We start from the raw sequence: 12,429 nt of genomic DNA, 5'->3' as shown, positions 1-12,429 counted from the left end.
TCACTGTTGGACACCTAATATTATGCTGTTTTTACAGTTTCTTCCTTAGCTGTAACTTGTAACATGGTTTTTCCTCTTAATCCAGTTCTGCGATCTCCTGCACCTCATTGTGGTTAGCCACCTGAGCTGTTTACCTACTTGCTACCTATGCTGGATGAGAAAACCGATGGGCAAAGACAGAGACTAGCATTCTTGATGTCTATTGTGTCATTCCGGAAATGGATTTGTCAATAATGGGAAATAAGCTGATTCATCTGGAATAACCTCACCTTATCCAATGACTTTCCATTTCTTATCTGCCACAATGCCAGTGGCACCAAGGCCATATAATACAAAGTCCAAGGGAGTTTGGAAAAATTCCTTATGAACAAAAATAAAGTTCATAGGGCAGGTTACACTCCCACTCCTCCACCTTACCATTGTTTTCTTCCTTTCTGTCTTCATTTTCCTCCTCCTCCTCCTTTCCCTCTTCCTCCTCTCACTGTTTTTTACTGGTGACTGGGCTGGGCAAAAGGGAAACAGATGACAGTGGAGGAGGAAAAAAAAAGGGTGCCCATTGTGAGCAGGGAATATGTCTGTTATATGTTGTGGTGTACTTTCCCAAGTGCTTCAATACAGTGCCCTGCACGCACTAAACACTCAATAAATATGATTTATTGATTGATTGGGTAAGAGACATCCCAGACCTTTTTTCACCTAGACTCTTATGTCCACACATACACATACATGCACACATCTCTCCTGTTGCATTGTAAGCTCCATGTGGAAAGGGAGCATGTCCCTTCATTATTCTGTATTTCCTAAATGTCTGGTACAGTGCACCACACCAAGTTGATGCTCAACAAATGCTACTAATATTAATACTAATCAATCAATGGTATGTTTTAAGTGCTTACTTTGTGCAGAGCACTGTATTATTGTTTGGGAGAGTACAATTCAATTGGTAAACATGATTCCTATCCTCAAGGAGCTTATTCATTCATTCATTCAAACATATTTATTGAGCACTTACTGTGTGCAAAGCACTATACTAAGCGCTTGGGAGAGTACACTATAATAATAAACAGATTCTAATAGCCTAAAGTGGGAGGCATACATTAAATTACAGGTAATATAAGGATATTTATATATGTGCTTTGGAGGTAAAGATGAGGGGCAGGGAACTGGGGGCAATATCTAAGTGCTAAGGGTCTTGAGGAGGCTAAGTGCGTGGTAGATGGTAAGGAGGGAAAATAGGGTGGGGGAAAGAGGGTTTACTCTAGGGAAGCTTTCTGGAGGATATATGATTTCTGTAGGGTTTTAAAGATGGGGAGAATGCTGGCCTGTCAGATATATAGAGGGAGGGAGTTCCAGGCAGGAGAGAGGGCATAAGCAAGGGATCACTGGCAAGAGAGGCAATATCAAGGCACAGTAAGTAGGTTAGTGATAGAAGAGTGAAGTGTAAGGGTTGGGTTGCAGGTGAGAGGAGAGAGATTAGATAGGAGGGAGAGAACTTGAATCTGATGCATTGAATTGATATGCCTTGAATCTGAGTCTTATCATTATTATTATCACTGAATTTGTTAAGCACTTTCTTTGTGTCCAGTGCTGTTCTAAGTGCTGGGGTAGTTACAACATAATCATGTTGGTCACAGTCCCTGCCCCTCATGGGGTTCAGAGTCTAAATAGGAGGGGGAACATGCATGGAATCCTCATTTTACAGTTGAGGAAACTGAGGTGCAGAGAGTGAAGTGACTGTCCCAAAGTCACACAACAAGCAATTGGCAGAGCCGGGATTACAACCCTGGCTCCCAGGCCCACAGTCTTTCCACTAGGTCACAGTGAGGAGTTTCGGCTCGATCCAGAGCTGGATGGGCAAGCATTGGAGCACTTGAGAAGTGGGGGGATGTATGCAGAATGATTTTTAGCAAGTGATTCAGTGAAATATGGCCTGGAGAGGGGAGAGGCTGAAAGCAGGGAGATCAGTGAAGAGGCTGATACAGTAGTCTAGACAGGATCAAATCAGAGTGACAGCAATTTGGATGGTGAGGAAGGAGCAAATATTGGAGATGGTATGGAGATAGAATTGACTGAATTTGTGAATCAAAGGAGAGAGATGAGTCAAGGGTGAGACATGAAATATGGTGGCTTCAGGTACAGTGATGTAAAAGCCAGGAGGAGGAAAGAGTTTTGGAGAGAAGATGAAAAGTTAAGTTTTGGACATGTTGAGTTTGAGTTAACATACAGGTAGAAATATCCAGAAGGCAGGAGGAAATGCAGAGTTGCAGAGAGGACAGAGCTGGAGCTGTAAATTTATGAGTCCTAGGCATAGAAATGATAGGTGAAGCTGTGAGAGTGGATGAGGTCCCCAAAGGAATGGCTATTGATGGAGAATGGAAGGGGAACTGCAACTGAACCTTGAGGGACTCCTACAGGTAGAGCATGGGAGGCAGAGGAGGAGCTGGTGAAAGAAACTGTAAAGGAGCGGCAAGAGAGGTAAGAAGACTAGCGAAATTAAAATCTGATAGTGTTTTCAGCAGCACATTCAGTTCTTTGTTTCTCTCTTTAGACTGTAACCTCGCTGTGGGCAGGGAATGTGTCTATTACATTGCACTCTCCCAAACACTTAGTACAGTGCTCTGCACACAGTAAGAACTCAATGACTACGATTGACTGTCTAATTATACATTCATCATCATCATCATCATCATCAGTGGTACTTATTGAGTGCTTACTATGTGCAGAGGCTGGGGGTAGTCTGGGACATAAAGTAAAGAAAGTCTGGAGCTGAAGCAGGTCCTCTAGTAGGTGGTGACTCAGCAGTTACCAGCTGGGGGAAATCCACGAGTTCTGATCAGCAATTATTGTTATTAAGTGCCATCAAGTCATTTCCAATTCATAGCGACTCCATGGACATACTTTCTCCCGAACGTCCTGTCCTCTGCCCTTATCCGCAACCTTTCTACAGGTTCTTCCTTTATCGTTGTTATGGTCTCTAGCCATCTAGCTGCTGGCCTGCCTCTTCCATGTTTTCCCTGGACTTCTCCTAGCATTAGTGTCTTCTCCAGAGAATTAGTCCTGCTGATTATGTGTCTGAAATATGCTAATCTAAATCGAGTTATTTGGCCTTCCGAAGACCACTTTGGTTTAATTTGCTCTAAAATTCATTCATTCATTAATTCAATCATATTTATTGAGAGCTTACTGTGTGCACAGCACTATACTAAGCAGTTGGAAATTACAATTCGGCAATCCATTTGTTTGTTTTTCAGGCAGTCCACGGTAATAATAATAATAATAATAATAGTATTTGTTAAGCACTTACTATGTGCAAAGCACTGTTCTAAGCGCTGGAGAGGCTACAAGGTGATCAGATTGTCCCACGTGGGGCTCACAGTCTTAATCCCCTTTTTACAGATGAGGTAAATGAGGCACAGAAAAGTTAAGTGATTTGCCCAAAGTCACACAGCTGACAAGTAGCGGAGCCGGGATTATTCACAAAAGCCTACTCCAACATCACATTTCAAAAGAATAGATATTCTTTCTATCCTGTTTTTTCACTGTCCAGCTTTCTGATCCGTACATCATACTGGAATCACCATAGAGTTGACAATTTGCATTCTTGTGGCAATTGTTATATCAGCACATTTCATGACTTTTTCCAGACTCTTCATAGCAAGTCTTCCTAATATTAATCTTCGGCATATTTCTTGGCTACTCGTTCCTCTAAGATAGATGATCAATCCCAGAAGATAAAAATGGTCAACTATTTCAATCTTCTCTCCATCCACTACAAATGTGTTAAAACTTCCAGTTGTCATGATCTGTGTTTTCTTGACACTCAAATGTAGGCCCATCTTTTTGCTCTGTTCCTTAACTTTTAATAATAGTCCTTCAAATCTTTTTCACTTTCTGCTAGTAGTGTTGTATCATCAGCATAATGAATGTTGTTTATATTCTTTCCTCCAATCTTTACTCCCCATCAGTCTTCATCCAATCTGGCTTCTCTCAGGTATTTGGTGCAAAGGATGATTAAAGATTAGCAAATCATTATACCGTTGTCCCCAGGGATCGTGCTATGAGCACTATTGCTAGCAAGATGAGTGAATGTTAATGTCTTGTTATCTCCTTGGTCATCTGAAGTCCTGTTTCTTGGGTTGGGGGTTGGAGGGGTGGGGATGGGGAGGAAAATTCTTTCAATTGTATTTATTGAGTGCTTACTGTGTGCAGAGCACTGTATTAAACACTTGGAAAGCACAATTCAGCACCAAATAGAGAGAGTCCCTGCCCACATCAGGCTCACATTCTGGAAGTGGGGATCAGACAAAACAAGTAAATAGGCATCAATAGCGTAAATATAAATAAAAAGAATTATATATATATATATATGCATATATATATATATACATCATTAATATAAATGAATAGAATTATATATATGTACATATATACACAAGTGCTGTACTGGGGAGGATGGGTTAGACCAAAGGGAGCGAGTCAGGGTGATGGTGGGGGGAGGGGAGCAGAGGAAAAGGGAGGCTTAGTCTGGGAAGATCTCCAGGAGGAGTTGAGCTTCTAGAGGACTTTGAAGGGGGGAAGTGTGATTGTTTGGCTAATTTGAGGAGGGAGGGCATTCCAGGCCAGAGGTAGGATGTGGGTCAGGGGTTGACAGGAGAGAACAAGGTACAGTGAGAAGGTTAGCACCAGGAAGGCAGAGTGTGCGGGCTAGATTGCAGAAGGAAAGAAAGAAGGTGAGGTAAGTAGGGGCAAGGTGATGGAGAGATCTGAAGCCAATAGTGAGGGACTTTTGTTTCATACTGATGTTGATAGTCAACCACTGGAAATTTTTGAGTAGGAGGTGGTCACGTGCCTAGAAGTTTCTGTAGAAAGATAATCCGGGCAGTAGAGAGAAGTATAGACAGAAGCAGGGAGAGACAGGAGTTTAGGAGATCAGAAAGGATGCTGATACAGTAATCCAACTGGGATAGTATCCAGCCGGGATAGCAACCCCACCAGAGGTGTTGGTCAACCTTCAGCATGGCTGGCGCTCTGGCCTCTCCACAGACACTACCTCCAACGATTTGAGCAGTTCCATCAGCATCAGTGATGGATTGTAGTCAACAACAAATAGCAAGATAGAACCACAAATCATAAACAACAGTAATAACAACTTTAGTATTTGTTAAGCACTTACTATGAGCCAACGCACTGAACTAATCACTTAGGTAGATGCACGATAATCAGATCTCACATGGAACTCACAGTCTAAGTGGGAGGGAGAACACGTTTTGAATCCCCATTTTCAGATGAGAGAACTGAGGCCCAGAGAAATCAAGTGACTTCCCCAAGGTCACATAGCAGACAAGTGGCAGAGCCAGGATTAGAACCCAGGTCCTCTGACTCCCAGGCCTGTGCTCTTTCTATGATGCTATGCTGCTTCCATGACATCCTGGAATGAGATAAATCCACTAACATTGAATCTGTTCATCTCAACATAACTTCACTGCATGGAACATGTCAGAAGAGCCCTCCTAAAATCAAACACCTTCCAAGAGGTCTTCCTTCTTATCCTCCCCTTAGAATCACCTAAGCACTCAGCTCTGTACCTCTTATGCACTCAACCTTCAGCCCCATAGCATTTATGTACATATTCTTACACTTTGCCTTCTCCCCTAACTGTATTTTAATGTCTTTCCCCCCTGCCTACTTCCCCCCAACACTCCCGGCCCAAACTATAAGCTCGTTGAGGGCAGGGAGCATGTCTACCAACTCTATCATATTGTACTCTCCCAAGTGCTCTTAGCACAGTAGTCTGCACATAGTATGCACTCAATAAATACCATTGATTGATTGGATGTCACTAAGGTCTCCAAATAGTTGCTGAAAGGTGAGCTAGAAAAGGAACAGTGGAAAATAAAAGCTAGAGTGAATGCTTTAGGAATACAAGTGCAGTCTCCATATATATGTGGTGTGGTAGGGCCCACATTCGACCTTTTCAGTTCCACACTCGCCCTTGTATAAACCTCACTGGCAGTGATGTAACATTGGAAGACTCAAGGTACGAGAAAACAACTCCTGGGAATTAACAGAAGTCAGTACTGCCTTGAATAGGATCCTTTGCATAGCTCTGGGATGTCTGGGACAGTTAGGAAGGATTGTGTCAATGTCTAACCATCGTGCTTTAAAGCCAGTGTATGATTGTGCTATAACATAGCAAAAAAGGTTTTGAAATTTGGATCTTATTAGACTCCAGCTCATTCTTTTAGAGCTCCTTCTCCATAAAATGGAATTGCCTTGGGCTTAGAACTGCAGAATATTGTGCCTTGCTTGGGAACATTCTCTTCCTTTATTAACACTCATGCCCATCATCCCCATCAGCTGTTCTGGCCATTTAACTCCCTCCTCAGGCCCCCTGTTCCTCTCTCTCCCCCATCCCTCACCCACAACGATCTGGCCACTAACACCAGCGGGTCTGAGCTCCCCAGAATCATTCCTCCCCCTTCTCCATCCCTCCTGCTCTAGACCCCCTTCTCTACTTTCCCATCCTTCCCAGCAGTAACTTCAGAGGAGGTCTCCTCCCTCCTCTCAAGTGTCACCCCTCCACCTGTGCTTCTGACCCCATTCCCTCACCTTATAAAGACTCTTACCCCTTTCCTCCTTTTCACCTTAACTTCCATCTTCAACCACTCACTCTCCAACAACTTTTTCCCCTCTCCCTTCAAACATGTCCATGTCTCTTCATCCTAAAAATACCCTCCCTTGACCCTACTGGCTCCTCCAGTTATCACCCCATCTCCCTCCTACCCTTCCTTTCCAAACTCCTGAAACGAGTCATCTACACTCTCTGCCTTGAATTCCTCTTCTCCAACTCTTTCCTGGACCCCCTCCAATCTGGCTTCCACCCCCTCCCCCTGCCCTGAAACTGCCCTCTCAAAGGTCACCAATGACCTCCTTCTTGTCAATTTCAGTGGCTCCTACTCTATCCTAATCCTCCTCGACTTTTCAGCTGCCTTTGGTATTATTGACCATCCCCTTCTCCTCAACATGTTATCCAACCTTGGCTTCATGGACTCCGTCCTCTCTTGGTACTCCTCTTTTCTCTCTGGCCGTTCATTCTCAGTCTCCTTCATGGGCTCCTTCTCCCCCTCCCATCCCCTAACTGTAGGGGTTCCTCAAGGGTCAGTTCTTGGTCCCCTTCTATTCTCCGTCTATACATACTCTTTTGGCCAACTCATTTGCTCCCATGGCTTCAACTATCATCTCTATGCAGATGACACTCAAATCTACATCTCCTCCCCTGTTCTCTCTCCCTCCCTCCAGGCTCGCATCGCCTCCTGCCTTCAGGACATCTCCACCTGGATGTCTGCCCATCACCTAAAATGCAACATGTCCAAGACCAAGCTCCTTATTTTTCCTCCCAAACCCTGTCCTCCCCTGACTTTCCTGTCACTGTAGATGGGACTACAATCCTTCCAGTCTCACAAGCCCTCAGCCCTGGTGTCATCCTTGACTTCGCTTTCTCATTCATCTTATATATCCAATCTGACACCAAAACCTGCCAGTCTCACCTTCATAATTTCCCCAAGATCCACTCTTTTCTCTCCATCCAAACTGCTACTTTGTTAGTACAGTCACTCATATTGGGACTGGATTACTGCATCAGCATCCTTTCTGATCTCCCAACCTTTTGTCTCTCCTACTTCAGTCTACACTTCACCCTGCTGCCCAGGTTATCTTTCTACAGAAACACTCTGGGCATGTCACTCACCTCCTCAAAAATCTTCAGTGGTTGCCTATCATCTTTCAAATCAAGCAAAAATACCTCACTATTTCCTTCAAAGCTCTCCAGCACCTTGCTCCCTCTCACTACACCTCCCTTCTCTCCTTCTACATCCCAACCCGCACACTCTGCTCCTCTGCCGCTAACCTCCTCACTGTGCCTCATTATCGCCTGTTCTGCTGTCGACCTCTGGCCCATGTCCTACCTCTGGCCTGGAATTCCCTCCCTCCTTACATCCACCAAATTAGCACACTTCCCCCCTTCAAAGCCTACTGAAAGCTCACCTCTTCCAGGAAGTCTTTCCAGACTCAGCCCCCCTTTTACTCTGCTCCTCCTTCCCTCCCCATTGCCCCTACTGCCTCCCTCTGCTCTACCCCCCACCCCGCCCCACAGCACTTGTATATATTTGTACATATTTATTATTCTATTTATTTTATTAATGATGTGTAAATATCTATAATTCTATTTATTTACATTGAATTGCATGACCACTTGCTTTGTTTTGTTTTGTTTTCTGTCTCCCCCTTCAATACTGTGAGCCCACTGTGTAGGGATTGTCTCCATTTTTTGCTCAATTGTACTTTCCAAGTGGTTAGTACAGTGCCCTGCACAAAGTAAGCACTCAATAAATACGATTAAATGAATGAATGAATGAAGACATCAACCATTCAATATTATTTATTTATTTAGTGAGCACTTACTATGTGCAGAATACTGTTGAAGTGCTTGGTAGAGTACAATACAACAGAATTAGCAGACCTGTTCCCTGCCCATAATGAGCTTGCAGTCTGGAGGACTGACATCTTCCTGGCATTCTTTCCATTCCTTAAATCTAAAGCAATCATTGTATTTATTTATTTCACAACATTCTGTATGGTAAAGAGAGGGAGAGGTATTTTCCCCATTTTACAGATGGGAAAATTGTGGTTAAAGGAGGGTAAGTGACTTGTCTAAATTCTCACAGGCAAAAGGGAGAGGTTGGATTAGCACCCAAGCCTCCTGTCTGTAAGGTTCTGGCTCTTCCCACTAAATCACATAATTATTGTCTCATCAGTGCTGGAGAACACTGATGGAGGTCAACATGGAATGAAATTAATCAATCAATAGATTTATTGACACAAAAGTGCTTAGAAAAATGGACTTAAGAAGGACAAGATGCCTGTCCTCAAGAAACCTACAATCTACCTAATGGGGGAGATAGGTAGTTTATGGTCATGAGGAAGCACAGATACAACTAATACCAAGCACTTGGTGTGGTGTCTAAAGAAACTAAGAGCTCAATAAAAAACACTGATTGATCAAGAGTAGAGGAAGATGGGTAAGTAAATAAATAATAGAGTTCATAAATCAGGCTTGAGCTCTGGGTGAATGTATGAGAATTGAACTTTGTTTTCTGGAGAATGCTTTCAGTTTCTCCTATATTCTTCTTGATAGGTTCCTAAAGTAATTTAGGGAGACATGCTCTCTTTGTGTGAACTATTAGTGACATCCTTCTCCTCTCCATTCCTCCACTCCCCACTCAATTCGCTGACCTAAATGCTCTGGTATTTCCTGCCCAGCTCCCCCTTTGAGAAAATTTCAAATTGGGAACCATTAGTACAATCATATTCATCTCGAGGAGGAGGTTCATGACCTGGTTACTGTGCTCAGACTCTGATTATAACTTGAACAAGGGAGTGGGTTCAGAACTGGGAAATCATATCAATACCCTGAGCTTCATAAACATGTTCATCTTCGGGTCTCTGGATTCAGAACCACCTCTAGATTGAGGCTGCAGTAACTACAGGCAGGCAAACACATATGCATACACCCACAAACACACACAAGACATGCACAAATACTAAACTTGCCCTTGGGAATAGACAATAGAAACAGAACTCATGGGCTTCTAGTAGAGGAGACAGCAGACACAAGTTGTACAATTTACAGCAATTGATCAATGGTGTTTACTGAGCACTTACTATGGGCAGAGCACTGTACTAAGTGATTGGGAGAGTGCAGTATATCAGAGTTAGCAGACATGTTCCCTGCCCAGAATGACATTACAGTCTATAGAGGGAAACAGATAGGAGATCGTATTATGATTTATAATACATAATTTAAAGATATGTACATAAATGTTGTGGAGTTGAGGGTGGAGCAAATACCAAATGCCCAAAGGTCACAGATCCAAGTGCATAAATGACATTAAGTACATCCATTAAAAAGGAGTAAAAGTGCAGATACAAAGCATTAAAAATAATCAGAAAATGAATAAGTAGACTAATATTCACCCGAGTTAAAAATGGCTGATGGGATCTTCAGAATTTCATGAGTGTGTATTTATCTCCTTCACTCAAGCAATCAGTCAGTCAAGCAGTAGAATATGAGAAGCAGAGAAGCAGTGTTGCCTAATGGATAGACCAAGGAGCTGGGAGTTAGAAGGATGTGGGCTCTAATCCTGACTCTCCCACTAGTCTACTGTGTGAATTTGGGTAAGTCACTTCATTTCTCTTTTCCTCCATTGCCTCATTTGTAAAATGAGGATTAAAATTGCAAGCTCCATGTGGGATGGGGACTGTGTCCAACCCGATTTGCTTGTAATAATAATAATGATAATTATGGTGTTTGTAAAGTAGTTACTATGTGTCAGGCACTGCACTAAGCTCTGTGGAGTAACCAAGCAAATCAGGTTGGACATAGTCCCTGTCCCATATGGGGTTCATATTCTTAATCCCCATTTTGCAGATGAGGAAACTGAGGCCCAGAGAAGTGAAGTGACTTCCTCAAGGTCACACAACAGACAAGCATCAGAGCCGGGATTAGAAGCCATGACTTTCTGACTCCCAGACCCATGTCTATCCATTATGCCATGCTGCTTTTATCCATCCTAGAGCTTAGCACGGGGCCTGGTACATAGTAATTGCTTAACAAATACCACAATAAGTATTATTATTATTATTATCATTAATTTATTGAATCCCCACTCAGTGTCACACCTGGAGAGTTTCCAGCACTCTACCAGTCTCGACTTTGGGAGGGAGAGTCAAGTAGAGGTCTACCCATTCCATTCCTAGCTTGGGCAGTGGCTATGGAGTGGAAGGCAATCAAAACTCACCTGTGTTTGGCAGAAGTAGCATGAGAGAGAGTCGAGGGCAGAGACTGAGGTTTATTGACCAAAAGGAGTCAATGGTAAGCCACTTCCTTATTTTTACCAAGAAAACTCTATAGATACACTACCAGAATGGTTGCAGATGGAGGTAGGGCATTCTGGGAGAGATGTGTCTGGCATTGCTATGGGTCTCTTCCCCTAACTAGCTCTTCCCCTAACTAGCTCTCTTCCCCTCTTCAAAGCCCTACTGGGAGCTCACCTCCTCCAGGAGGCCTTCCCAGACTGAGTTCTGCTCCTCCTACCCTCCCCTTTGCCCCTACTTCCTCCCTTTGCTCCCTCTGCTCTAACCCCTTCCCTCAACACTTGTGTATATTTGCACATATTTATTACTCTATTTTATTAATGATGTCTATATATCTATAATTCTATTTATCTATTTGGATGCTATTGATGCCTGTCTACTGTTTTGTTATGTTGTCTGTCACCCCCTTCTAGGCTGTGAGCCCGTTGTTGGGTAGGGGTTGTCTCTATCTGTTGCTGAATTGTACTTTCCAAGCACTTAGTACAGTGCTTTGCACACAATAAGTGCTCAATAAATACGATTGAGTGATGAATGAATGAATGGGTCGGAGACGACTCTACAGCATAAGACAACAATTTATTGAATGCACAGTCTATTCAGAGCACTGTAATAAGCACTTGGAGAGTACAATAGAGTAAGTAGACTTGATCCTCAAAGAATTTACAATCTTGCAGAGCTCTTTCTTTGCTCGGCCTAATTTATGTTTGAATTTTCATGGATTGTGCCTTAGACTACACCTAGAATCAAGTGGAGCCCAGATCAGAGATAATGGCCACTATTCTCTTCTTGCCCCCACCACACAGACACAAAGTCTTGGGTAAAAATGTTGGTGGCCTGAAGCATATAATAATGATGATTGTGATAATGACAATCATAATAGAATAATAATGCTTATCAAATGCTTATAATAATAATAATAATAGCATTTGTTAAACACTTACTTTGTGCCAAGCACTGTTTTAAGTGCTGGGTAGATACAAGGTGATCAGACTGTCCCAAATGGGGCTCACAGTCTTAATCCCCATTTTACAGATGAGGTAAGTGAGGCACAGAGAAGTTAAATGGCTTGCTCAAGGTCACACAAAAAGAGCCGATATTAGAACCCATGACCTTCTGACTCCCCAGCCCGTGCTCTATCCACTACACCATGCTGCTCCTATTCATTCATTCAATTCATTCATTCATATTTATTGAGCACTTACTATGTGCAGAGCACTGTACTAAGCACTTGGAATGTACAATTTGGCAACAGAGAGGCACAATCCCTGCCAACATGGGCTCACAGTCTAAAACGGGGAGACAGACAGCAAAACAAAACAGTTCTAAGTGACAAGAACTGTGGTAAGCACTAAGGTAGATACAGGATAATCAGGTTGGACACAGTTCCTGTTCCACATGGAACTCACAGCCTAAATAGGAGGGAGAATTTAAGTATTGAATCCCCATTTTGCAGATGAGGAAACTGAGGCCCAGAGAAGTTAAATGACTTAGCCAAAC

This window comes from Ornithorhynchus anatinus, chromosome 2 (assembly GCF_004115215.2).
Source record: "Ornithorhynchus anatinus isolate Pmale09 chromosome 2, mOrnAna1.pri.v4, whole genome shotgun sequence".
Taxonomy (NCBI): domain Eukaryota; kingdom Metazoa; phylum Chordata; class Mammalia; order Monotremata; family Ornithorhynchidae; genus Ornithorhynchus; species Ornithorhynchus anatinus.
The sequence above is the reverse complement of the archived record's forward strand: the minus strand, read 5'-3'. Positions refer to the sequence as shown.